We start from the raw sequence: 25,032 nt of genomic DNA on the forward strand, positions 1-25,032 counted from the left end.
CGACTGACTTCAGTCATCAACGCAAAACTGCAGCGAGGAAACGAATGAGATTCACCTGCGTTCGCTTCTCCTCCTCCTCCTCTTCAAGGCCCATCACACCTGACAGAGCTCCTGGTGTCGTTGCGCTCCCACAGTTTGGGCGGATTTCTAGGACCTCCTTCAAGTTTGGGTCTGGGAGGTGGGCGCCCTCGTGACATTTATGTGTGGACTTCCTTTTAGCGCCGGCTCAGGCACAGCTTGAGGTCATCTGCTTGTTCTGCTAACTACCCATGATGCACGAGGCACCTCTCTGCCTCACCAGCGGCCATCTTTGACAGTTGCATTCATGTCCCATTAACGCCTCTTACTCACTCGTCCGCAGGTATTTCTGCACAGCTGCAACATCTGGATCAGTGATTACAGCCTCCATCTGCCTGTCTGAATGACCGCATTGTAAATTCTTACCAATTATCCTCAGTATGAACCTTCACACCATCGCTCACCTGAGGAAACGAGAGGCCCGGAGTGTTGGAGAGGTCGCTGGTTGGATTCCTCTCTTCCTCTGGTGAATGTGTCAAAATGTCTTTGAGCAAGACACTGAAGCCCTGAAGTCCTGATGAGCAGGTTGGCACCTAGCATGGCGGCTTCCATCATCAGTGTGTGCGTGTGTGTGTGTGGATGAGGCAACATTGTAGAACACCTTGAGTACCACTGAAGTTGAAAAGCTGCACAGGATAAACCTCCTATGAGCAACGCAGTGGCACACGAATGCTTGTATCTGTCTACTTCAACATGTTGGAACGCAGTAGTAGTACTAGAAAAGTTAAACATATTCACTGAGTGTATTTCACACTTGACCCTGATTGTAGTTAATGTCTGGCATTTATCATGAGAAGGCTACACATCATGATACATGGTCACAATTTCCAAATATATTGCAGTACTGGTACTAGGGTCCTGTAGGACGCAGTTCATCGTGTTGTGTTGATTCAGTTTTGTTTGATCACTTCAAAGTTATTAATCCAGTTTTAGTGGTTCACACATACACACCTCCTCTCAGGCTACCGCCTCCAACAGTCCCGCCAACGTGCGCTCGCTGTTGTGGAGTCTTGACCCCCCCGGGGTGCCCCGTCACCAGGGCTGCTGACCCGGACGCTGACGCCCCACATGCATGCATGGCCACCATTGCTCACCTGCAACAGGAAGGTAGCGGCCCGGTACGTAAAGTTCTCTGACACAAGCCAAAGCTAATTTGCTGCCTGTGTTGAGAAGGTGTCTCTTTGTTCCTGAAACCTTTCATGACTCTGCAAAGTGGGAAATAATTTCCAGCAGGCAGGAACTGAAAATGTTGCTCTCATTTAAGCCGTTTGTTCCGACCCAGTGAATCAATTTGGAGATGCTCACAAAGCAGACAAACGTGCTGCTTACCATGTTTGGCCTCGGACAGCAGCAGCGGCCCGCCAGAGCCGCTCAGGTTGGGAGCGGTGCAGCCAGAGGTTGCTTCTGAACTTTTGAACTTTTGGACCGACCAGCATCACATCAGTCTGACACACTGGCAATAAGTGACAAGAGCAAGTCGGTAGGAAAATGATATCAGCGCAAGGTGAGGAGTGCTGGGTGCGCGGGATGATGTAAATGCTTCTCATGTCTAACAGCAGCCCAAATCAAAGCAGGAAAACCTCTCTGTGTTGCTCCTAGTTTCGTTTCTAGTTTCATCATGCAGCAAGTATTGAGTCTGCCTCCTTTCACCTCCCGTCACACTCTAGCAAAGCTTCTCCAGGTGAAGCTAAAGAAAAAGCAAATGTCCTGATCCATCTGAGAGATCCATCTGTATTTCTCTTGGTAAGTGAAAGCATCGACCCGTTGGCGGTGCTTAATGAAAAGTCACGGGGTCAGCAGGTCATTAGGATTGGACCTGCAGGGACGATGGAGCTCCTCACCAGAGTTCACGGCAAATCACCAAGACAACCAGATGAGAGCAGATGGCGACCTCATGGTGGCGCAAGAGGAAACATCAGGCGATCGTTGACATGAGGCTGGTAGAACGGAGGGACGAGCGGCTGGTCTTCGCCATTCTGTGCAGCTGACACACACACACACACACACACACACACACACACAAACACACACTTTTGAGTTCCTGACTTCTTATTGCACTCCAGTAACTGAAACGACTGCCAGATTTTCTAATTCTGTGAGTTCCATTAAAATGCTTATTGTATAAATTTAATGATATGCATCACTTTGAGCCCTGCCTGCAAAAATCCTGGTGTTCCAGGCGGGTGAATGAGCCGTGGAGTGTGAGGCTTGTGAGGAACGAGGGGAGGGAAATTAAGCAGACAGATGGGGAATGTCTGAGGGCGCAAATTCTGCTTTTATCGTGTAAAAGCGCTGCTTCAACTGCATTTTGTGCTGATGATGAAAAAGCTGCTTTGTTTCAGTCCGACTCGCTCAGCACACAGGACTTTGTACAACTCTTCTTCTCCACAGAGGAAGCGAACCGTCCCTCCTCTTCCTCTGGTGGAGCTGGGGGAGTGTTGGCTGCTGGGACGTCTCACCGTCCCCTCAAGGAGCAGGGGCTTTTACAGCTGTTGGCTGCTCCAGTTACACATTTCTCATAGAAACACAGCAATATTCTTATGGTTACTCTGAATGTAAGCGGTTGTGTCTCTATTTTATCATTCCAATCCCACAGCCACTCTGCCACCAGAAAAATATCCTCCACCCTGACAGGGGAAGTAGTCGGAGTTTCACACACCAGCTGCTTGTCTAGAAGGCGTCCGTGTTGTTTTGTCGCCGGCGGTGAAGACACCATGCGGAACGTGAATGCTGCCAGGTTAGAGGCCTGGATGTGGGGATGTGGCCGAATATCCAGCTGGAGCCAGACAATCAGCCGCCGCCGCTCAGGGAGACAACAGTTTAGCTGCAAGACTGTTAGCTGCAAACACGGCTGAGACAAGAGTCAGGATCATTCACTGGAATACCGACAGATGATCTTAATTCATCGCACAAATATGGAGACCAAAGATCCAGCCGGGTCATTCCGAGGTGAACGACGGCGGTCGCGCGGTTTCTCCTGGCCAGAATCACGTCCACGTCTGCAATTGTTCTGTAGTTTTTGGTTGAGGTTTTACTTTGACACAATGATGCCGGTGACTCCTGAACTGAGAGTCCTCCTTTTTTAAAAATTATTATTATTCATATTATTATTGTCTTTGACTTCATAGTTTGCCTCTTGTTGTCGTGTTACATAATTCAAACCACATATGAATAAATCATCTTATTTTGAAAAATACAGTTTCCTGTTTTCTGTTTGGGAGAAACTACAAAAGTAGGGAAAGCAAGCAGACAGATGGTTACTGACCTGAGCAGAGAAACGCAGGAAACCAGAACAGGAAACCAGATCAGGAAACCAGAACAGGAAACCAGAGCTGGAAACCAGAACAGGAAACCAGATCAGGAAACCAGAACGGGAAACCAGAGCTGGAAACCAGATCAGGAAACCAGATCAGGAAACCAGAGCTGGAAACCAGAACAGGAAACCAGATCAGGAAACCAGAACGGGAAACCAGATCAGGAAACCAGAACAGGAAACTGTCCACTCTGACATCACATGATTGTTCCAGTCGGTTTATTCTGGGAACGCTGCACCGCTGGTGAAGGGCAGTTCTGGTGTGGTGGTTTGGGCTGGGATGAGCCGGTCATCCACGCTGAGCATCAAACAGATCCAGATCTTCATGCCTCTGTGATGCAACAGCGGTCACCTGGAGGCGCCACTTCCTTGGGCGGTCCAAGGTTGAGTATTTCTAGGTGTTAGTTGAGCGTTGTTTTACTGCAGTAGCTGGTCCTCAACACGCTGGCCCACATCTACTGAAGGTTACCATCCTCCTACAAAAACACCTCAACCCCTCCTGTAACTGGACTCTTGTGGTTGCTCCATGTGGTTAGAAAACCGCCGAAACATGGCGGTCAAGTCGGAAGGTGATTTGCTGTTTGTTCTTGTGAGTGCAGGTGTTGCTTGCTCCAGTTGGAGAGCAGCGAGTAAAAAAAATTCATCGCTGAGGCTTTAGAGCAGCTCAGTCAGTCAGCCTGCTCTTCCTCCCTGCTCTTCCTCCCCGTTCTTCCTCGCTGCTCTTCCTCCCCGTTCTTCCTCCCTGCTCTTCCTCCCCGTTCTTCCTCCCTGTTCTTCCTCCCCGCTCTTCCTCCCCGTTCTTCCTCGCTGCTCTTCCTCCCCGTTCTTCCTCGCTGCTCTTCCTCCCCGTTCTTCCTCCCTGCTCTTCCTCCCTGCTCTTCCTCCCCGTTCTTCCTCCTTGCTCTTCCTCCCCTGCTCTTCCTCCCCGTTCTTCCTCGCTGCTCTTCCTCCCCGTTCTTCCTCGCTGCTCTTCCTCCCCGTTCTTCCTCGCTGCTCTTCCTCCCCGTTCTTCCTCGCTGCTCTTCCTCCCCGTTCTTCCTCCCTGCTCTTCCTCCCCGTTCTTCCTCCCTGCTCTTCCTCCCTGCTCTTCCTCCCCGTTCTTCCTCCCTGCTCTTCCTCCCCGTTCTTCCTCGCTGCTCTTCCTCCCCGTTCTTCCTCCCCGTTCTTCCTCCCCGCTCTTCCTCCCCGTTCTTCCTCGCTGCTCTTCCTCCCCGTTCTTCCTCCCTGCTCTTCCTCCCTGCTCTTCCTCCCCGTTCATCCTCCCTGCTCTTCCTCCCCGTTCTTCCTCGCTGCTCTTCCTCCCCGTTCTTCCTCCCTGCTCTTCCTCCCCGTTCTTCCTCCCTGCTCTTCCTCCCCGTTCTTCCTCCTTGCTCTTCCTCCCTGCTCTTCCTCCCTGTTCTTCCTCCTTGCTCTTCCTCCCCTGCTCTTCCTCCCCGTTCTTCCTCACTATCAAACATTAAAAGCAGGCAGTGAAGCACATTTCACACTCCGGCTGCATTTGTATGAATATGTAAAATATTGCAGGCGTGTGTTTCTTCTCATGCGACCTCCGGCTGACGGCTCTGTCTTCACATTCGTCTGACAGCAGCTTTGCTGACGACATTGGACAAGCAACTGTGTCAAATAGCTGCCAGTTAGACTCCAGACCGTTGAGCAAGCTGGAGGGTTCAGGTCTGCCATCACTGTTAAGGCTGCTCTGACACTTGGATGGAGCTCTTGGGGTGGAGGGGACACTCGCTGTCGGGAAGGGGAACGCAACTTGATGAGCCTTTTGTTTTCATCGCTGTTGTAAAAAGGTCTTAATCACCGAAATGAAACGGGAGTGGCCACCAGAACGATTGAGACCAGGACAGTCACAACAAATGAAGAACGTGTGGCAGAGCCACTGTCTTCATGGCACTATGTCTTAGTGGGTGGTGCAGGACGGAGATGAAGCCCTGATGCAAAAAGGAAAATGGTTTTCCTATAAATCTGATTCTGTTTTAGTCTCCAGGCTTTTCCACGTCTCACAACTTTACTGATTAAATCAGGATCAATCACCAGGACGGTGCACACACACTCCACCGGCTGCCAAGTAGCTTGGTGCATCCATCCAAATGACCAGGGAGCATCCAGGCATGCAGGTCCAGACCCAGATGTCACCTGATCAAGACCCAGATCCAGAACCGATGAACAGTGTGGAATTATTGCATATTAATATGTTCGTCCTACCCATGCACGGCAGTTCAAAGGAGTCTTGTGTGTTCCGGTGATTCTAAAAGATGCCGTGAAGCGCCGCCTCGAGACAAAGCCCCCGTGCACGTCGAAGCCTGGTGACAAAGATGGAGAATTTTGTGACTCACGTGTAGAGCGATGTGGAGTTGTTTAACATTAGTTGTTAGCATGTTCTCATGAAACATCCATGATCTGATATGATAGACAGTCTGTGCAGATTTCTTGGTGCGCTACCCTACAAAGCAGCGTGAGTGATCAGTGCAGCGGTGCAAACTCCTCCTGGTCGACGTGGCAGGAGGAGCAGGGAGCAGCTGAGTCCAGCTGCACGTCTGCTGCACCTCTGGAACAGTTCTGTCCAGTTAGAGACGACAACCTCCATGATGCTGTCAGGAAGCACTCAGTCAGATCCACAGAGCCGAGCTGCAACGCGACTCCTAATTTGACACTGTTGGAATCGTTCCCTTTCAGAAGCAATTCCATCTTTACTGTCTGATGTGATAAAAAGACGAAGGAGGACCAGCTAAGACGAGAAGGAGGCGCTTCAGCGTGCATCTTGAGCAGTAAAGGAAAGGATACGACTGTACTGGGATGAAACACATGATTGCTTGTGCTAATCTTAGAATGTCCTGTCTAAATGTATAAAAACCAACGTTCCACGCAGCGAAATTCTGAGTTTTTGAGTGAAAGCAGCCCTGAGCCTGTGAGTCGACCAGCTGCGACTTCACTACATCACCATACAGGAAGGAAGCGATGATCAGTGGTTGCACTTGTTCTCTCTCTCTTGTTCTGTGTGTGTGTGTGTGTGTGTGTACATTATTTTAACTGATATCAACAAGGGGCCTTCTGAATTACTGCCAAATCAATTTAGAAATACGTAATACAGAAAATCTAGATAATACATCAAAAATAAGTTATCTAATTATCCAATTATCTGATAAAGGGACTGGCAGAAGTAAACATTCTGAAATGAAACCTCAAACAAGACGAATGAGAGCTTTTACACCGATGTGAGCAGGGAAAGTGATTTTCATTGAAACTGAACGAGGTCGGTTCAGGTCCGTCCCATGATTCCAGTGCTGGCAGTTTTAGTGTGTGTGTTCACATCTGCTTAGTGGGCTGCAGTGTGTGTGTGTGTGTGTGTGTGTGTGTGTGTGTGTGTGTGTCCCAACAGGGCATCTGTTCCTACTGTCTCTGAAGTCACGGCAATGAAAAATGGAGCTTGTCATTTGCTGCCCCACTTTTCTCTCTCTCTCTCTAACACAGACACACTTAGACAAACATGCACACAAACACACACACTTACACAAACACATCAAGTTTGTGTATCTTCTTCAATAAAGAGTAAGCATGCCAGTGAGACAGCCTGTCAACGTGTGCGTGCACGTGTGTGTGTGTGCGTGCGTGTGTTTGTGTTAATGTGCTTGTTGGTCGTCGGGTGTCCCTCTCCTCACTTAACAGCCATTAAAACTGTGCTGTGTCTTGACAAGAGTGCGCATGCATCCAGATGCAGTGTGCAAGTGTGTGTGTGTGTATGTGTGTGTGAGAGAGAGAGAGAGAGAGAGAGAGAGAGATATGTGGCATGTTAAGGTGGTGTGTGTCAGAGTCATGATGAGAGCAGGTTGCATGATACTAAGAGTGCTGAGTGCTGAGTGATGGGAGCTGCGTGAGGAAACTCCAAACAGAATAACATGGTGGATGATGAGCAATCTACATGATGCAGTGTGTGAGTGTGTGAGTGTGAGTGTGTGTGTGTGTGTGTGTGTCTACTGTGGTTCAACAGCTGCCTCCCTTCATCTCACTTGCACTGGTCTCTGCTGGGGAGGCCTCGGACATTTAAGTTAATTAAGCAACAAAAATTGTATAAACAGGTGGAACAGAGGCGAAGCACTCATCCATCACCCCCCCCCCCCCAACACACACACACACACACACAGGTTTGGCTCTACCTCCTGTGTGTGTGAGAGATACTGTAATGTTGATATATCTGGTATTGTTCACACAAGCCAAACAGCCATCTTCCCTCCGTTTATTTACCCCTGGAGGCCATTTTTGTCAATTACACTCTCCCGCACAAGTGGGATAATTAGCATTGCTTTGCTAACTCACAGACACAAGTGGCACTGATGACATTTAGATGATCAATTTCCAGCCAATTTAAGGCACTCTCACCTGGAGCCCTGATGCAGGAGGCCCGGTGAAGGAGTGCCTACCGAGCATTCCAACACTTAAACTAGCAACCAAACTGTCAAGGATGGACAGCGAAGCAGGACCACCTCGTCTAGAAGCCCAACGGTTCAACAGCCTCCTGGAATAAATCAGCAGCTCTCAGATTCAAGTAAACTGCACATAAACCTCCTGCAGGGAGGAAGCGTTAGAGGGGAGCCGTTCCACCACATTAGTTTTAACTGTGGTGTCTATTTAGTGTATATTTACCTGGACGCTGACACACGTTCTCAAGCACAATATCAGATGCAGGATAAAGTCCTCAAACAGACGCTTTCACGAGCCTCTTCTTGGTGTCTTGGTCGCTCGTACCAGCAGTTGCATTTATTTCACAACAATCAACGAAGTCGTCACCAAATGACACAAAGCAGGTTCAGACATTCCGCCCTTGGCCACATCGCCCAAGTGGCTGAGCTCTGCCAGTAGCGGCTACAACTGCTACACAGGGAAGCCGAAACCCACTCCTGTGGACCTCAGGCTCACGGCGTGAAGGCAGGTTTTGGTGTAGGGTCCGGTATGGAGACCCAATTGGTGCAGGCTTGGAGACTAGAGGCCAGCAGCTGGAGGCCAGTGGAGGCCAGATCCATGACCAAGGAGCAGCGGGCGGAGCAGGAATCACCGGAGCAGGGAGAACAGCAGGCTGAGACGGGAGGGGCACAACCCTGCAGGCCGCTGGAGAACCACATGGAGAACTGTCGCTGGATAAGACAAACCAGGCTGTTGGCTCTGGGGGTGCGGGACCATCCAAGGCGGGGGTCATTCGGGACAGCTGACACTCAAGACCCAGCTGTGAATTAGCATTAGCATTAGAATTAGCATTAGGGATGGACAGAGGCAGGCTGGATCAGTGTCACTGAGATGTGGGAATCAGGCGTCTCGCTGGCGTTCTCATGACGTCGTGTGAAGATTGCAAGGGAGTCCCTGTGACCACCGGATATCCCAGCATGTCTGCTCCGGGGAAGGTAGGAGCTGGAAGGTCGTGGGTCAGTTCTGCCGTATGTTCATAAATGAGGGCCAAAGATCTAAGGGGCTAGAATGTTCCAGAACTGCAGGATCTATTAATTATTTGCAGCCTTCCTCTCATTGCCTGTCAGTCTTTCTTTCCTCTGTTCCACCACCGTCTCCTCTGTTCACTGCTCTGCAGCACAACGCCATCACCCATTCACCACAGCTCCTGTTTAGCTTAAGTGAAACTGATCAGGCAGACACAGATAGTGCTCCCCTTCCTCTTCTCTCTCCCTCTCCGTGCCTCCTCTGCATTTTTTAACCACCCACTCTCCCTCTCCCTCTCATGTCCCATGAGTCTCTCTGCCTCTCCCCTCTCTATCTCACGCATGGTATTTGAATTCTCCACCGGTCCCACCCAACCTCATCTAACTGAAAGTGATAGGGCAGATCCACACAGAGCATGTGGGAACCGCCACGGCGTTCACCGAAAATAGACCGATAATATATTCATTAGGGTGTAGGCAGCACATCCCTGTGTGTTCAAGAGTCGAGTTTGGTGTGTGTGCGTGCGTGCGTGCGTGTGTACGTGTACGTGTGGACAAATGTATGAGCTGACTGTGCGTGTGTGTGTTTACTGAATGTTCCAGGAGTCCACTGCACGCCACCAAGCAGCAGTGAAATCTGCTGCTGCAATAAAACACTCCCAGTCTGATTGTCTCGCCGTGACCTTGTATTTTTAGGTGTTGTTCGCCAGGTTGCCATAGCGAGGCGTACTGGTGGTTGGTCCTCTCCTCTGCTACGAGGAGCAATGAAAGCTACAATGCTCCCACTGTCATGTGTGGAGTTTTTGGCTGCATCTCTTGTCCTGACACTGAGGAGTTTCACCAGGAGGACGTAGCGTGTGGGGAGATCACGCCTTGCTCCTGCCGAGGAGGCCCCTGGACCGACCAGAGCGCCGCCCGGCAGGCACGGCCAGTTGTGTCTTTGCGGAACCAAAGTGGCAGCCCCTGTGTTGGTAGATGATGCAACCTCAAGGTAACCTCAAGACCTCTTCTGCTGGAAAACGTGCACCAAACTCATTCAGTCACAGTTGATCCGCTGATCACCAGAACGCTCCTCTGACAAGCCGTTTGTGGAAGGCGACTTCAATAAAAGCTGCTGTTTATTATTTGTTGCTTCAGCGCCTTCACCTGCAAAGACAAACCAGTCAAAAAAAGCAACCAGCTGCTGATGCGGTGTTATTCCTCATGTTTTATTAAGAGCGATGACTGTCACGAGGGAGAGGTGAAGGACACCGTGATTGCTGTCAGTTTTCTGCTGCTGTTTTTCAGCAGCAGCCCTGTATTTGTTCAGCACCGTGTGTTTGAGAAATCTGTTAAAGAAATCTAATTTCCCCCGTCAGACACCCAAGCAAATCAGTTTCCTCTCTGTGTGCTGCATTTCTGATCAGCTTTGAATGTCCCAGCCTTCAGCTGAGAGGGAGACGCTTCACGATGTCAAAGCTTACAACTTCTTAGTTAGTAAAGTTCACGTACGCGAGCTTGTTGGATCACTGCGCTGAGCCACGATCACCTCCCTTCAGACACACAACCAGGGCTTCTCAATGCACGAGATGCTAAGACGCCATGAAAAAGAGCTCTAATCAGCCATGAAATGTGTCCGTATCGGACAAACAGGACATCTTCGCCGCAGCGGCTGGTGTCGGGACACCCTCGCTGACGTGTTTGTTGACATCTTGAGCATCGTCACGCCGACGACGGCGTGGAAAACACCAGCTTTGGCAGCTAACTTGACAACAGCATCCCTCAGATGATTTTGGGAAACCCTCACGAACTCCTGGTTCACATCCTTGGTTCCTCCCCACGCTCCTTCCTCTCCATTCCCCTCCTCCTCCTCCTCCATGTTCAGGTGGTTCATCCTTGCAGACCCCAACCAACTAATGGGTGCTAAAGCTAAGCTAGCAGCTGACACCAGTGGAACGACTATTGGACGGAGCAGTAAAGCTGACCAGCAGTGGTGGTACAGTCGCCGTTGTTCAGCCTGATGGACATCAGCTCCGCCACACCCTTCAAGCCCCGCCCCCCACAACATAACATAACATTCATTCCTGTGACGGCTGGAAGGCTCTGAGGCGCCAACTGTCAGACTGGAAGTCAAACCAGGCTACCCTCCACAAATGGGACCCTGAGCTGCGATTGCTGCTGTTCTGCTTGCTTTTATCTGTTTGTTTGTATTTGTTCTTATCAAGAGAGACCATTTGAAATGTGTTGCATCCAGCAAGAGAGAGGAACCCAGACATGTCAGAGAGTATGTGATATTTCCTTTTCCCTCACTGAGCTCCGCCAACTTCAAAGTGTGACAGCAGAAAGAATCACAAGAATTTCTCAAGTGTGGAAATTAGAAAAACTGATCCAACTTTGGTAGAAAAAAGTTTCTCTACTTTTGCCTTTTCTACTTCAGACACTATAGAAATAGAAGTGAGACATCAGAATAAGTTCTGTGGCGGGTCGACCAACCAGACCTGATTTCTCCTTCTAACCTGGCTTCCTGTCTGTATGTTGATGTTTTTTTAGAACTGTCTGATCTTCCTTCATGAGGACAGTTCAACTCCACTTTGCGTTCATGCTTCAACCGTTAACTCAACGGGCCAAACAGCTCAAACGCACCAGGAAGGTGTTTCCATTAAGTTATCAAGCAGATTTCAAGCTAACTGTGGACAAATCGTATGAGGTGCGTTTCCATTAACTGGTTTGGAGCGAATACAAACCATTGCAGCGAAGGCAACATGGCGGCGAAGGCAACATGGCGGCGAAGGCAACATGGTGGCGCGTCTAACGGAGAGAGTAGAAGGAGACGGGCCATCTCTCGGCCTAAATTAGAGAAAGGTCTCACCTTCCCTGCCTCAGTCAGACAAGCTGTAGGTGATCCTGGGTACCAGCCAGGATCGGACGTGTTTGACGCTGTGTGGACACGAAGACACGGCAGCAGAAGAGCCTGTCAGGTGAGATCCACGTTTGTGATGTCTGAGTTGATCCAGAAACAGGGTTGAAGCCTCTCGTCTTGTTCTTACGCTCCTTTGTAGAATCGACAAAAATCACCTCAAACAAGCTTCAAAGTCCTTTTAGTGAAATTTCGGGAGCTTTCTGTTTCCATCGAGCTTTTCTAAGGTGATACTTCAAAACGCATCGATGGAAACGAGACTCCTGATATTGAGAGAACTTTTAGAAATATAACGAAAAAACCAGGCCGTCCATTATCTGAGCAGATCAGTGGAAGGAGTGGAAAAGCATTAAATAAAACCTCAGCGATCACGGATGCAAAGATATTATATGACATAGCTTGATATTTTTACACTGCAGGCAGTCAGACTACCTCAGTAGTAGCATAGTGTGTGTGCGTGTGTGTGTGTCACATTGCTTCAGAGACATCTTGTTCCCAACGTACAGTGGCGAGTCATTATGATGTTTCTAGGCTAGACTGTGTAACGCTCCCTCTTTCAGTGTCTCCCTCCTAAACTAGGACAAGGACACACCGAGACAAAGTAGTGCTTATTAGTGTCCTGCCTGGAACACGCACACACACACACACACGCACGCACGCACGCACACACACACACGCGCGCGCACACACACACACGCACACCTTTGCCTGAAGGTGACAGCAGGACATGAGAGGAACCAGTCATTTTGCTACACTTACCTCCTGTTTTATCAGATAAGTACAGCCCATCCAGATGGCACCGCAGCAAAGGACACATGAGACTCTTCCATGCAGTCACATGATTCCCGTCTGAGGCAGTGCAGCGTGGCTGAAGCTCTACGACTGAACCCAAAATGGGACACAGACCCTGACAAGAGTGAGCACTAGTTTGTTTAATGAGGCACAAGGAGACTGACACACTCAGTTTGACATCATAAAAGATGAAGAGATTCAATATGATAGGTTTGGGAAACATCCAGACACCTTGAACGCTGCAAAGCCCCCAATCCCACCTGAGTCGGCTCCTCACGTGTTCTTCCAGCAGCAGACCTGCAAGTAACAGAGCAGTGCTTGTGAATGGGAGTCAGCGCAGGCCTTCACAACGCTGCTGTTAATTAAAAATGACTTTTTATGGCATTGTCTGCAAATCTTGGAGTGTTTCACTGTTCTTTGATGCGTGAACAGGCCCTTTGAGGAGCATTTAACCTGGGTCAGTGCTGCTGCAGCGCTGAGTAGCTCTGCAGCTCCTAATTCAGAACGTGGACCACACATCTAGAATGTATCACCGCTACAGGCGTTTCTTCTGGAGTGTCAGACAACAGAGCCAAATTAGCGAGTCTTAGACACAGCGTTATCAAACTACAACATGGTGTTTAAAATGTGAGTAATATTTGCTGAGACTCTCTCTCTGGGATGAAGTTCTTCCAGTAAAACAGGACTCAAATAGTTTTGCTTGCTGAACTCGTGGTGCAGACACAGCATAAATCAGTCTGCAAGGCTAAATGTGCGGTTGTGGGCAGGTGTGTTGGTGACCTCACGGAGCTGATGAGGCTTGAGGAGGCCCCGCACCCAGCCAATCAGCAGCCGAGCACATCCCCGTCCTCTCCATCCACAGATAGCAGCTTCCCCAACTTTCTGTCTTTGTGCTAAGCTAAGCTAAACGGTCCTGTGACCACCTCACCTGACAGTGTGGAAACATGGCAAGGGACAGTGCGGCCATATTGAAGAAAACAAGCCAAATGCATTGTGGTTGTTGTAGGGTTTCTAGCACACAGCCCAGAGGCAACGCCGTGTTCCAAGCCTTCCTACGTCACCAGCGACCGTGACAGCCTCGGTTTACGACACTGAAATCTCTCTTGCCAGACGACACGCTTGCTTAGCTTGTGATTTTTATATTTTCCTTTGGCGTTGTGTTCGATTCCCATGAAATCTTTTATCCACCTCGTGTCTTTCTTCCCACCCAGGCCTCCACGCTGTGTCTCATGGATAAAGGCCAGCGGAGGAAGTTGCTCAACATTGGGATGGCTTACATTTTCTCACGTAGCATCCGACACATTCGCCATCAAACGTGGTGAATATATTTGGTGGCAGGTGTGAGGACAGGTGAGGCTGTAACCTTCTGTTTGCAAAGCACCTTGAGGCAACAGGGATTTGTGATTTTTACCGGTGAAAATAAAATTTTCTTTCGCCTGAACTCATGTTTTGTTTTGTTTTTTGGTTCCCTAAGGCCATAGTTCATAATTACAGTCTTTATCCAAAATGATCCGTGTTTGCAGTTTTCACTTAACTTCATCCTGGATGACGCGGAATAGGAAACATCAACGAATAATTGATCTTTAAAAGTCATATTTGATTGATTGAGGCTGATTCCTGAGGGTAACCAATCAGGGAGTCGACTCTCATCACTCCCCTCGAGTGCCTCAGTTAACCAGCTCTGTCATTAGGAGAGATCGCCTGCCACACCAGTGTGTGTGTGTGTGTGTGTGTGTGTGTGTGTGTGTGTGTGTTCCACAGGCATGTATGTGTGACTGCATGCTGCTGCCAATCAGCTATCAATTACTCAGCTCTATCTCATCTTTCAGCTTTCTGCCTCACGCAATTTATTCCACCCCCCCCACCCCATCTTCTCCCGACACTCACTTCTCTCCATCCCTCTGGTCATTCTCCTCTTTTCATTTCTGCTTCATACTTTTCGCAATCTCTCTCCATCAATGTCATACATAATTAACTCCTAAAGCTTTAGCTTGTCGGGCCAGTTAAAGCGAACCGTGGGATCAACGGGATGACGGCAACCAACCTGGAAGGGGAAATGCAAGACCTACAGCCTCATTTGTCAGTTCCCATCCATCAGTTCCACAGTCACAAATGTGTTTTCAAGCCCATAAAAATGTCATGTTTGTTAATAAAATGATTAAAAAGTGTCAGGGAGGCGGGGTCAGGGACAGCGCCACAGCTTCGACGCACGAGGAGACTTCAGTGCGGAGGGACCCAGTCAGACGAATGTCCAGCAAATTTATAGGAACTTCTTTTGAAAAGTTTTTATGCGAGTGCTTTTCAAATCCTATGAGAAAAGTCACAGGTGAGGAGAGTTGTGGAGGAGAACAGAGACCCCGAGAGTGGAGCATCAGATCAGGAGGTGGGGTGGACAGATTGAAGGGTTGTGGACCAAATATTGAACCCTGAGGGACACCACCAGTGGTGACAGATGAGCAGCTGAACGTGAACCGTGGACACAAGGCTTGCATTTTCTCTGAGGAAGATAATTGAAGAACTTCTTGATGATAATTTGAGTAAAAATAGGCAACATGACCTTGGAATCTTGGGTAAAAAAGGCTTCCGGTACACAGAGTGCGTCAATCGTCACGTCGTGACACATCTACGCTGCACTGAAATATGAATATGAGCGATGTTCTTCATGTCCTGCCGCAGTCACCTTGACATATAAAACAGATTTGGTTATTCTAATGGGGTCATTACATATTTGAGGTCATTAATGACGTGATTATTATATTTCTTTGTGCTGACATACTTTCCTTCTGCAGCCCAACCAAACCTGACGTTTCCATGTTCCATTCGCTTAACGGAGGCCCTGCATTCATGACCCATCCTCAAACATGAATCAATTTGTAAAGAAGCAAGTTTAACAAATGGCAACTTTCATCCTTCGTCCTTGCAGAACTTAGAATATCAAAATGATGACATATTTATCCTTTGTGGTATCTCGTACAAATACCATTGCACAATTAAAGAAATATCCATTGAGTTGTGCGTCTGTCGTTCATTGTTTTCACCTGCCCTCACGGAACGTGAGAACCCTGGCCTGAACGTTCACGTTGACGTCTCCATTTGTGAACGGAGCTTCGCGAAAGTCAAAGACTGAACTGCGGAGGTGACAGCAGACATCAGCGACATCAAAGCATCAGATCGCTTCCACTAACAACGCTGTTGTCTCACTGCCAACGCAGTCACACTGATCATCAGCCTGCCGGGATAATCATGCCTAATTTACAGTAATTACTACTCTCCTCCTCCAAACGCAGAAGGAGAATTAATATTTTCAACAAGAAATCACAACTTGTAACCCAATACATTCAGAGTCTGGCTCAACATAGATCTTCTGTTGTGCGTGTGCCTGTGTGCGTGTGTGTGCGTGTGTGTGTGTGTGTGCATGTGTTGTGGATACTTGTATCCTACTTGTGTTGATTTTTCATCATAAAACAGAAGGATATGAAAAACAAACAACAAGCTGTGCAGGGTTGTGTGTCTTTATATCTTGCTAATGTGCATACACGTCATAAATTATTGAATAAATTGGTTTCCATTGATTTTTTTTCTTCCTTTGCATGTGTCTTGATACGTCTCTATCTTTTTCCGAGCACATTACTCCTCGGGGGCTCGTTCTGAATGAATAGGTCTAAGATTGTGATTACTTTTTTATGACCAGTTTTTTATTCACATGTTATTGGCTGTCATCTTTCTGTCCCTTTCTCCTATGCAGGCTTTAATTATGCAATACATGCAGCAAACTAAAATCACATTTTGCTCTGGTCTTTAATGTCTTAAAGATTCAAAATTCTAGTAATGAGATGGAAAAATGCAGCGCCGTCTCCAGTCGGACCAGGATGTTTCTGTTTCGGAGCAGTCGTCAGCAGCACGGCAAAGGAAGCCAAAAGGGAAACAGTAGCATTTACAGATGTGACCAGTTAGTCAAGATGAATGCAAGTGGGTGTGTTCATACCATTTAAGATGTTTTTCCTCTCCCAAATGTAAATTCTTGTACCATATTTGTAATAAAGAAATACTCATAAAAAACCCTATTAGTGTCTTTCCAAGAACGGGAGTTCCAGTCTGACGACGGACAGAAGGTTTCTCAGATGGCTCCGTCTGGCCATGTTGCCACCAACGAAGTTGGCTGAATGGAAGAGAACCCCAGTTGCCAAAGTCATCACAGTGGGTCTGTCATCTCCCTCTGAAGCTCTGTCATCTCCCTCTGAAGCTCTGTCATCTCAGTCAGAAGCTCTGTCATCTCCCTCTGAAGCTCAGTCATCTCCCTCTGAAGCTCAGTCATCTCCCTCTGAAGCTCTGTCATCTCAGTCAGAAGCTCAGTCATCTCCCTCTGAAGCTCAGTCATCTCCCTCTGAAGCTCAGTCATCTCACTCTGATAAATGTTATATAATTTTCGAGCAGAAGGCCCCTCTGTGATCTTGACAGTCCACCCCACTCTTTGAAGTACTCTTTTGGTCTCTGAAGCCATTGAAACAGATTACTGTGATGAGATGCAGGGCCCTGAGCCGACTGAGGGGGTCAGCTGTTCTAACACTCTTGAACTCACGAAAGTCACCCATCTTCTTGAAGATCACTTGACGGCAAACTCGAAGGAGAGGCACCTTTTTGTCCTGAAGAAACTACTGAGGATGAAGCAAAATGGCTTCCTGTTGAGGGAGCTGGCAGGCATTGCAAGAATAGTTCATGTCTGCACAGCGAAAGGAAAGGATCATCCTGAATATTTGCCTGTTTTGTGTGAGGTGATTAAGATTTGTAGGCTTCCCTTCCTGAAGGAGAAGGCCTCCGACGAGCTCAACTATGCTCAGGACGTCATTCACTTCCTCTCTCACGTGGGACGTCTGGTGAGGCTGTCAGACGCTGTGGTGAGGCAGCAGCTACTGGATTCGGTGGAATCCTTCTTCAGTTATGTGACTCCTAAACAGCAGCTGGATGGGCTGCAGCCCACCTCTCCAGGCTACAGGCTGCAGCTGCTGGAGCGCAGTGACCTGGCTGAAACACTGCTGCTCTCCACGGCCGCTCTGCAGAACCAGCCGGCCATCAGGCTGCAGCTCTTGCACACACTTCAGATCCTCTCCTGCTCCTCAGACATGAACTGCGCTTCGATGCTGAGAGCACGGGGAGCTGAGACGATCTGTCTTAACATGAACGAACCCGACCCATCTGGTCAGGTCCTTTTCTGCTCTTCTGAAATCCTGTGGGACCTGCTGGAGCGAGGCGGCAAGGACGAGGTCATCGCTCAGCTCAGTAGCGTGGAGTGTGTCTTAACTCTGGAAAAAGCTTTTTTTTACAAGCTGCTGAACAGTTCCCGCCATGCTGACCTCCAACTCAGAAATGATCTTCTAGCGATCGTATCTCTCATAGCTGAAAATCACAGCTCTTTGCTCATTCAGAGCTTATTTGCCAGAGAGATCATTGCCGTTGCCACATTTCCAGAGTTGAGGAGTCAGAAACCTTTGACCCACAATCTCAAGCTCCTATACAATAATGAAGACTTCAAAATGAAGAAGATGCTTCTGAGTTTTTTAGTTTTGATGGCAAAGGACTTGGCTGCAGTAGAGCTTTATAAAGAGGAGCGAGTGATGCTGGCTGTCATGCAGCACGCTGCCTCCTCTAAACAAGAGCCGCAGTCCAGCTACTGGTCCTCCAGCCAGCAGGAGGACCTCCGGCTGCAGGCGTTGGTGGTTCTCGCGAGCATCGCTCCACTGATGCTGGACGACTTCATGGCTTGGGAAGGGAGCGCTTGTCTGCTGCCCCTGCTGGACTGTCAGGGTCACAGCTCCGCCAGCACAGGAGGGAGAGGCAGTGAAAAGGCTCGGATGAAGCACTGCATGCGAGTGCTGAGAGCTGTGACGTCTGTGGGTGACGAGTCAGCCAACCAGGACCTGTGTTTGCACAGAATCATCCACCAGCTTCTGGGGGGTTTGATGCAGATGGAAGGGAATTCTGATGAGGAGGATGTTGACATGGCGGGGATAAAGTCAGACATGCAGCTGGTGCTCTCAGCGCTGTGTGAGAGCGACGTGCAGAGGAAGCAACAGTTTGGGTTGGAGGGAGTTGAGATGGTCTTTCACTTCCTCAGGAAAGGTTCCGACAAGTTCTACAGCGGTCTGGGACACAACAAGCTCATCCTCTCCACAGTGGGCTGTGTCTGGTCCTGTATCGTGGGCTGCCACACGACAGAGGATTACTTTATGTCTCAAGGAGGGGTGTTTCTCCTTCTGGACTTACTCAGTTCAAGCCCAAGATGTGTGCAGGGCCCAGTCCTCGCCACCCTGCTGGATATGACTGACAACCCCAACACATCGTCTCGTATCCTGTGCTGGAAGGACGACCGTGGTGAGACGGCTCCAAAACTCCTGCTGCAGCTGTGGAGGGATGAGGAGGCGGAGCTGGGAGTCGGCCGAAGCCAACATGGCGAGATCTCAGATCCTTGGAAACCCATCCTGCATCGTCAGCAGCAGGAGGAAGCACAGCCGTCACTTCCTGCTCACGTGCCGGGTGCAGTTCTGTCTGAGGTATCCGAGAACCTGCGGGCAAAGATTTACTCCATCTTCTGCAAACTTGGTTTTCAGGAACTTCCAGGATTGTCAACCAAAGATCTTGTGACCTTGAGTATTGTGAAAAGATACCTTGAATTCAAGGTTGGCGAGCAGTGGGACGAGATTAGCCACGAAATGAGAAGAGATGGCGTGAGGCCAATTACACCGGATAATGAGGCTCTCACCACCATCGCTAAGATTGCAGAGGATGTGGCGAGTGGCGTCATCGCGGAACAAAAGAGAACCCTGGAGCAGAGAGAGGAGGAGGCCATCAGCGTGGAGGAGCTCATGTACTCAGAAATCAAGTTTCATCAAAAACAGCGCGAGCTTGCAGCAGAAGCCCTGAACCCCTCTGTTTCCTGGACGTCAAACTGTTGGAGCTCGAAAGAAGAAAGAGAGCAGAGGGAGAAATATATTGAGGCCAACAAGGCCAAAGCAGGTGGTGCCTCCTCCTTGAGCTGGTCAGGGTGGGGAGAGCTCTGACGCTGAGGAGTCAGCGGGCGGGAAGGTCAGCGAGCCAGAACTCCCGTCAGCCCAGTAGCCAGACCCTGGTGAACCGGTTTACAAAGTCTCGTCACCACTGATGAGGACCTCATTATTCAGCCAGGATGAATTCTGACTCTCCCCCAGTGAGCTGTGGTAACAGTGTGGTATCAGCTGGTACCACAGCTCACTGGAAATAAAGGCTGACTGAGCCATCGCCACCGCACAGGGCAGGGGGCAGCGTACGTACACCCTGAGTTTGTATGATTATGGCAAATTAACATGATGACTTTCACAACAATAATTACCATTAAATAATAATCAATAAGAATTGCATTATTTTTCTACTAATTTATTGTAAATAAGTGAACAGATTATTGTTTTGGGACATCGATGTACCAGTGATATCAAGTTAAAATTACTAACTAGATTAGTTCAAGTGAAATAAACCAGTTAAAACGCAACACTGACCCAGGAGAAGGCTTAAAGTCACTCGTTAGATCGGGTCAAATGAACAAACCTGTTGTTGAGAGCTGAATGGTGAAACCCCGCCCTCCGGTCCAGCCTACCCAGAACGTGTTCCCTCCCCCATCGGAATCCAAGACTTCTTCCTTCATTTTTACAGAAACACTTTGATTTGAGCTGAAAGAAAAACTACAAGCTAGCGGTGAATGAGCCAGCCGGGGATTCATGGCATAATTGCCAATTAAGAGCCGATACTGCAGCTGTACTATGCAGTACTGTCTGATAACCTGCTGCAGTTAAATGCAGTATTAAACATACAGAACTCACAGCCTTCTGTTATGCTGCATGGAACATAAACTGTTTTAAATCATAACTGTGTTCAGATCGGCCTTCACACCATCGTACAGGCAGCAGAAGAGACGTCAGAAGAGATCTGCTTCCAGATTTGTAATAATTTCGGCCCGAGTGACGGAGCGCGAGATGTTTGGGAGGGTTTGGCTGCTGTGAGTGCAGGTCGAGAGGGTTCCCTCCTCCTGGAGTCAAAGACCCGGGAGGGTAAAACCTCAGTGAGCTCCCAACACCTCATGTGAGTACTTGATGGATAGAACACACTTTTGGCTGAAGTATCGCTTTAACACGAGTCTCACTGAAGGACACGCACAAACGCATTTACCCAGAAACACACACATACACACACTGCACAGATCTCATTAAAAGCAGGTCCTCTTGTATATGCAATGCACCCGACATAATTGTGTTGCTACATGTGAGCCGTGTTAAGGTAACAGTCGCCTACGGGGCAAACAAACAGACAAAGCCTTCTAATTCATCTCAATATAACCAGTCGAACACACACTATTGTTATTGATGGCTTGTGTGCTTTTTCGTGTGTGTGCGTGTGTGTGTGTGCGTTTGTGTGTGTGAGACTTAGAGATCTGACACAGAGTGAAGCTCCACTGTAAATGAAGTTGCCCTGTAGCTCATTGCTCATAACACACAATGTAGCGCTGACAGATGGGAAACCCGCTGTGGCAGACATTACACTGAGGAAATGGTAGCTTTACACATGCATACTGCTCAAACTGTGCTGTACCACCAGAGAGCTATTTTAAGTGTGTGTGTGTGTGTGTAGACGGCACAGACTTCATTGTGATAGATGTTTCCCATTAGGAGAAAAGAGAAAGAGGGAGAGAGCAAGGCAAGTGGGAAGAATGTGCAAAAAAAAACAACAAGAAGTGCCTTTCATGTTGGCGGCCATGTTTAAATGCACATCAATATTCTCCTCCATATTGAGAATGACGACACAAGCAGTTTATTCATTACATGGCAAATATGAGTGTCAAATCCTATTTATTAAGATTTGGATGGAATCAGACTGTAAACCTCCAGCAGAGCATGTTAGTTGATGTGGACCACATGGAGACAGGGGGGGTGGGGGGCACTGCTTGGTATGCTGGACTCCTTTCACCTCATGGTGTTCCATAATGCAACAACATGAACTTACAGGCAACGGTGGAATAATGAATCTCATTTACTGTATTAACATGGGTCAATAATTCACTTGACTTGTTCCTAAGCACTCCTCATCACTGCGCTCTATGTTGTATCATCCAAGGCTTCTTATTGGCTGCTGGTAAACTGCATCCACGTCAGATGTCAACAGCTAGAAGCTGACTTGCATGACACACCAGTAACCAGAATGAAGCCAAACTTCACCCAAATGTGTTTGGGTTGTCTTGTGCTTGAAAAACAGGTGCTCAGGAAGACATTTTTCCCCTCCCGCATGACTTCTTGGTGACTCCAGAAAACAGAAAGAACCAGCCACGCAGATTTAGCTTGAAGCTAACGGAGACCGATGGCTAACAACATCAAACATGTCTGTTTAAAAACTCTCAAGTGTCTCCTTTCCATTGAGTTGTTGGACAGTGACCATAACGATCAAACCCTAAGGTCTACAATTACAAGCAGAGATAACGACACTGAGGAAAACGAAGAAGAGGCAGAATGGTTCATTCCACCGCTCACTCAGGCTAAACAGGCGAGGACAGGAGAGTCCAGGCTGAAAAAAACAGTTCCCTTGTCATGTTTCATGGTTCCCATTCCTCTGTTACCTTCCTTTTTATCCCTCCATCTTCTCATCCCTCATCCATGATTCCATCCTTCTGCTTCATCCCTCATAACTTCAATGTTCTCTCCACCTTTATTGAGAACAGCTCCTCCTCTCTCCCTTGCTAGCATCTATCAGTCCATCCATGGTGTCATTACGCACTTTTATATCCAATTTCACCACTTTTTTCATCTCCCCATCTGTCTTTTTAGCTCTGACAGTAATTACTGCCTCTGACAATTTCACGCCATTAGCCACGGAGCAGACAGAGAGAGAGATATTAAACCTGGGCACACACACTGTATGACTACACACACCTACAGATGAGCTACAGAGGCACAGGCAGCTGTTTAAATTCTGGCAGGACAATTTAGCTTGAGTTAAGCTCAGAGAGGAGATAAGACAAATCAATTTGAACGAGAGGAGGGAGAAGAACCTTAAATGCAACATGTTATTGGATTGAAGCAAAAGCATCAAATGTTCCAAACCTGGAAAATATTCTTTCGATTTGAAGTCTTTATTCCCCAGCAGGTGAAGGGCTGTGCACAGGTGAACCCCACTCTTTTCAAGAAACCCTTTGGTGAACACTTGAAAGGCAAAAAAAAAAATTTGGGGGTGAAGTGTCGCTTCAATGAGCAGACACAAGGGCATTAAGATGATGATTCAACAATTCTGCTCAGATCTTTGTAAGATAAGAAAGATATTATGTGAGAGGAGCCTTTGAAACAAGATGAACGAACCTTCCTACTTGTACATAAAAGCAGACTACGGTGCACAAGCAGATGTTTTTTTTTACACATGGGCTGACACGGAGCCAAGAAAATCAAGAGCGTGAGACCTGGAAATCAGACGGTCACCAGGAGAACCTCTGAGCAGCCGTTTGCCTCTCAGTTACACTTCAACTGCTGCTGGATGTGAACGCACCAGCAGCGTTGGAGGAAATGAGCCTAAAAGATGATTCTGATGGCCCCGATGGTGAAGCTGGCCCAGGGCCTCCAGTGATTGGCTAACTCCAGCACTGACATGAGGCCAAGGCAGCCCAGGCAGTCAGAGCAGGCCAAGTCCCCCAAACACAGCCAAAGCCTCTTCAGACGATAGATGTCTGGAGTGTCATGAACAATGCGAAGTCACAAGCACGTCAAGTTGTGTTTCTTTTCAAGATGAGAGCTGCTGACTGACTTCTCATCACGTGGAGCCTTCATGCCTGTGGCTGCGGACGACTTTTCCCGTCTCATCTTGCTTCTCTAATCTGAAGCTTTCATCAGTCTCGGAAAATTATTTCAGGTTTAAGAGAAAAATTTGCTCTGAGAACTTTTTTCCTCGTTGTTTACCTGCTTTCGCAGATGGCTTCTTGTTCAAGTGACACTTCGTTCAAATGTATTTTGACTTCCAAGTAATCAAAATTGAGCTTACGCACTTTTGCCGTCTTGCATGACTTCTTCATGACCATAAAATGCAGAAAGTGCCAGCCACCTACATTTAGCCAGAAGCTAATGGCGACTGATGGCCAACAACCCCAAGACTGTCCAAAAAACCCCTCTCCACCTTTAATCCACGTCTTCAGTATTCAGGAGTAAAACCAGTAATCCTCCACCACTTTGTTCTGAGTGATAAAGAAAGGATCCCACCTCAGTGCTACGGTGAACAAGCGTGACCAGCTGGCACATCCAGCTGAAGCGGCTCACCCGTTCACCCACGGTGGCGCCGGACCCCAAACAGACCGCCGGTGTTGTACAGGAAAACATCCGAGCCGACAGTTTCATCTCAACAGGGAAGAATTAAACTCCAGCTCATTAAAACTGACCTGCAATGGTGAAAGCCTCCACTTCCAGTCGTCATGATCACGTAGCTCCCCTCTCCTACGCCTCTCATGGAGTTCTTTGAAGGGAGTTTGTTGTAAAGTTCCAACAACGTGTTTGTTTGATATGTGAAGAAAGCAAAAAGAAATGAGACTCTGACATCAAGCAACCATCCCTGTTTATGATTGTCAGGAAGAAATGCAATCCAAGTCAATTAGAATGGATGTGCTGTATATAGATGATAGCTGTTAGAGACTCCGAACTCCAGAGAAAAATGTCTGAGCAGGCGAACAAATCTTTGAGGTGTGAATGGATTCTTTGGGACTTAACAATGCAGGAAGAGCCAGCGACGTGCATTTAGCTTGAAGCTAACAGAGATTGATTGCTAACAACACCAAAATATGTTGAAAAAAATCACTGAACATTCATACACACATATGTGTGTACATATATATGTATATATGAATGGATGTACATAAAGTATGCATGGCTGGAGCTGCCAGATTATTCATGGTGCCTCCTCCATTTCACCACTTTCATCCCAAACCTGCTCGTTCCTTTTTGTAACCATGGCAGCCAGTCTCACTCATCTTACATGTTCATGCCAAACTGGAGACTTTTTAAAATATCGGTCTCCATGTATGAATACGTACCTGCAGGTAGGGGGCGACTGATTGCGGTCCCAGTGGTGTTGCCCCGTCTCGTTTGCTGGTCCTTGGTTCCCGGAGGTGAACGGGGCACCTGGTGAACAGAGGATCATCCCAACGTGTCTCTGCAGGTTTGACGGGGTCTCACCAAGTGCTGCAAAAATGATGAATAATTCAAGCCCAGTCCTGCAAACACAGTGGAGCTGAAAGCCCAGCAGCCTCTCGTGGGCAAGCAGATGAGTTCCTGGTCGCACTGGAATTCAAACCTCCAGTTCACAAAGCGGATAAAACACAACAAATGGCAGAGCAGAGCTCTTCTGAGGCGTGTTTACACAGCAGATTTAGAGATTCGATTTTAGAGATCAAGTCAGCTGGAAGTGAATTAATAAAGTAGGAAAAACCTCAAACCTCCACCCAGTTTTCATGTGTTGGTCTGCTCCTGCTCCATACA

At 48.2% G+C, this 25,032-nt stretch overlaps 2 long non-coding RNA genes and 1 pseudogene across 3 annotated transcripts in view; 1 reads left to right on the top strand and 2 right to left on the bottom strand.

Annotated features, from left to right (window-relative positions):
* Positions 1-25,032, bottom strand: part of LOC147246912 (uncharacterized) — a 73,362-nt gene that overhangs the window by 23,008 nt on the left and 25,322 nt on the right. For both annotated transcript variants that reach the window (XR_015109782.1, XR_015109783.1), the window contains 5 exons: positions 24,588-24,735; positions 23,940-24,013; positions 12,769-12,805; positions 12,476-12,623; positions 11,669-11,850 (listed from right to left, as the gene is read on the bottom strand). This is a non-coding gene — a long non-coding RNA (uncharacterized LOC147246912). The remainder of the gene's footprint in view (positions 1-11,668; positions 11,851-12,475; positions 12,624-12,768; positions 12,806-23,939; positions 24,014-24,587; positions 24,736-25,032) is intronic.
* On the bottom strand, positions 5,500-9,141 carry LOC147246913 (uncharacterized). Its single transcript, XR_015109784.1, has 3 exons — positions 8,039-9,141; positions 7,775-7,910; positions 5,500-5,700 (listed from the first exon to the last, which is right to left on the bottom strand). It is a non-coding gene; the product is annotated as an uncharacterized LOC147246913 (long non-coding RNA).
* Positions 16,950-19,563, top strand: LOC147246914 (cilia- and flagella-associated protein 69 pseudogene; annotated as a pseudogene).

The sequence above is a fragment of the Aulostomus chinensis genome, chromosome 17, assembly GCF_037954235.1.
Source record: "Aulostomus chinensis isolate RoL2024-O1b breed Wild chromosome 17, RoL_Achi_v1.0, whole genome shotgun sequence".
NCBI lineage: Eukaryota > Metazoa > Chordata > Actinopteri > Syngnathiformes > Aulostomidae > Aulostomus > Aulostomus chinensis.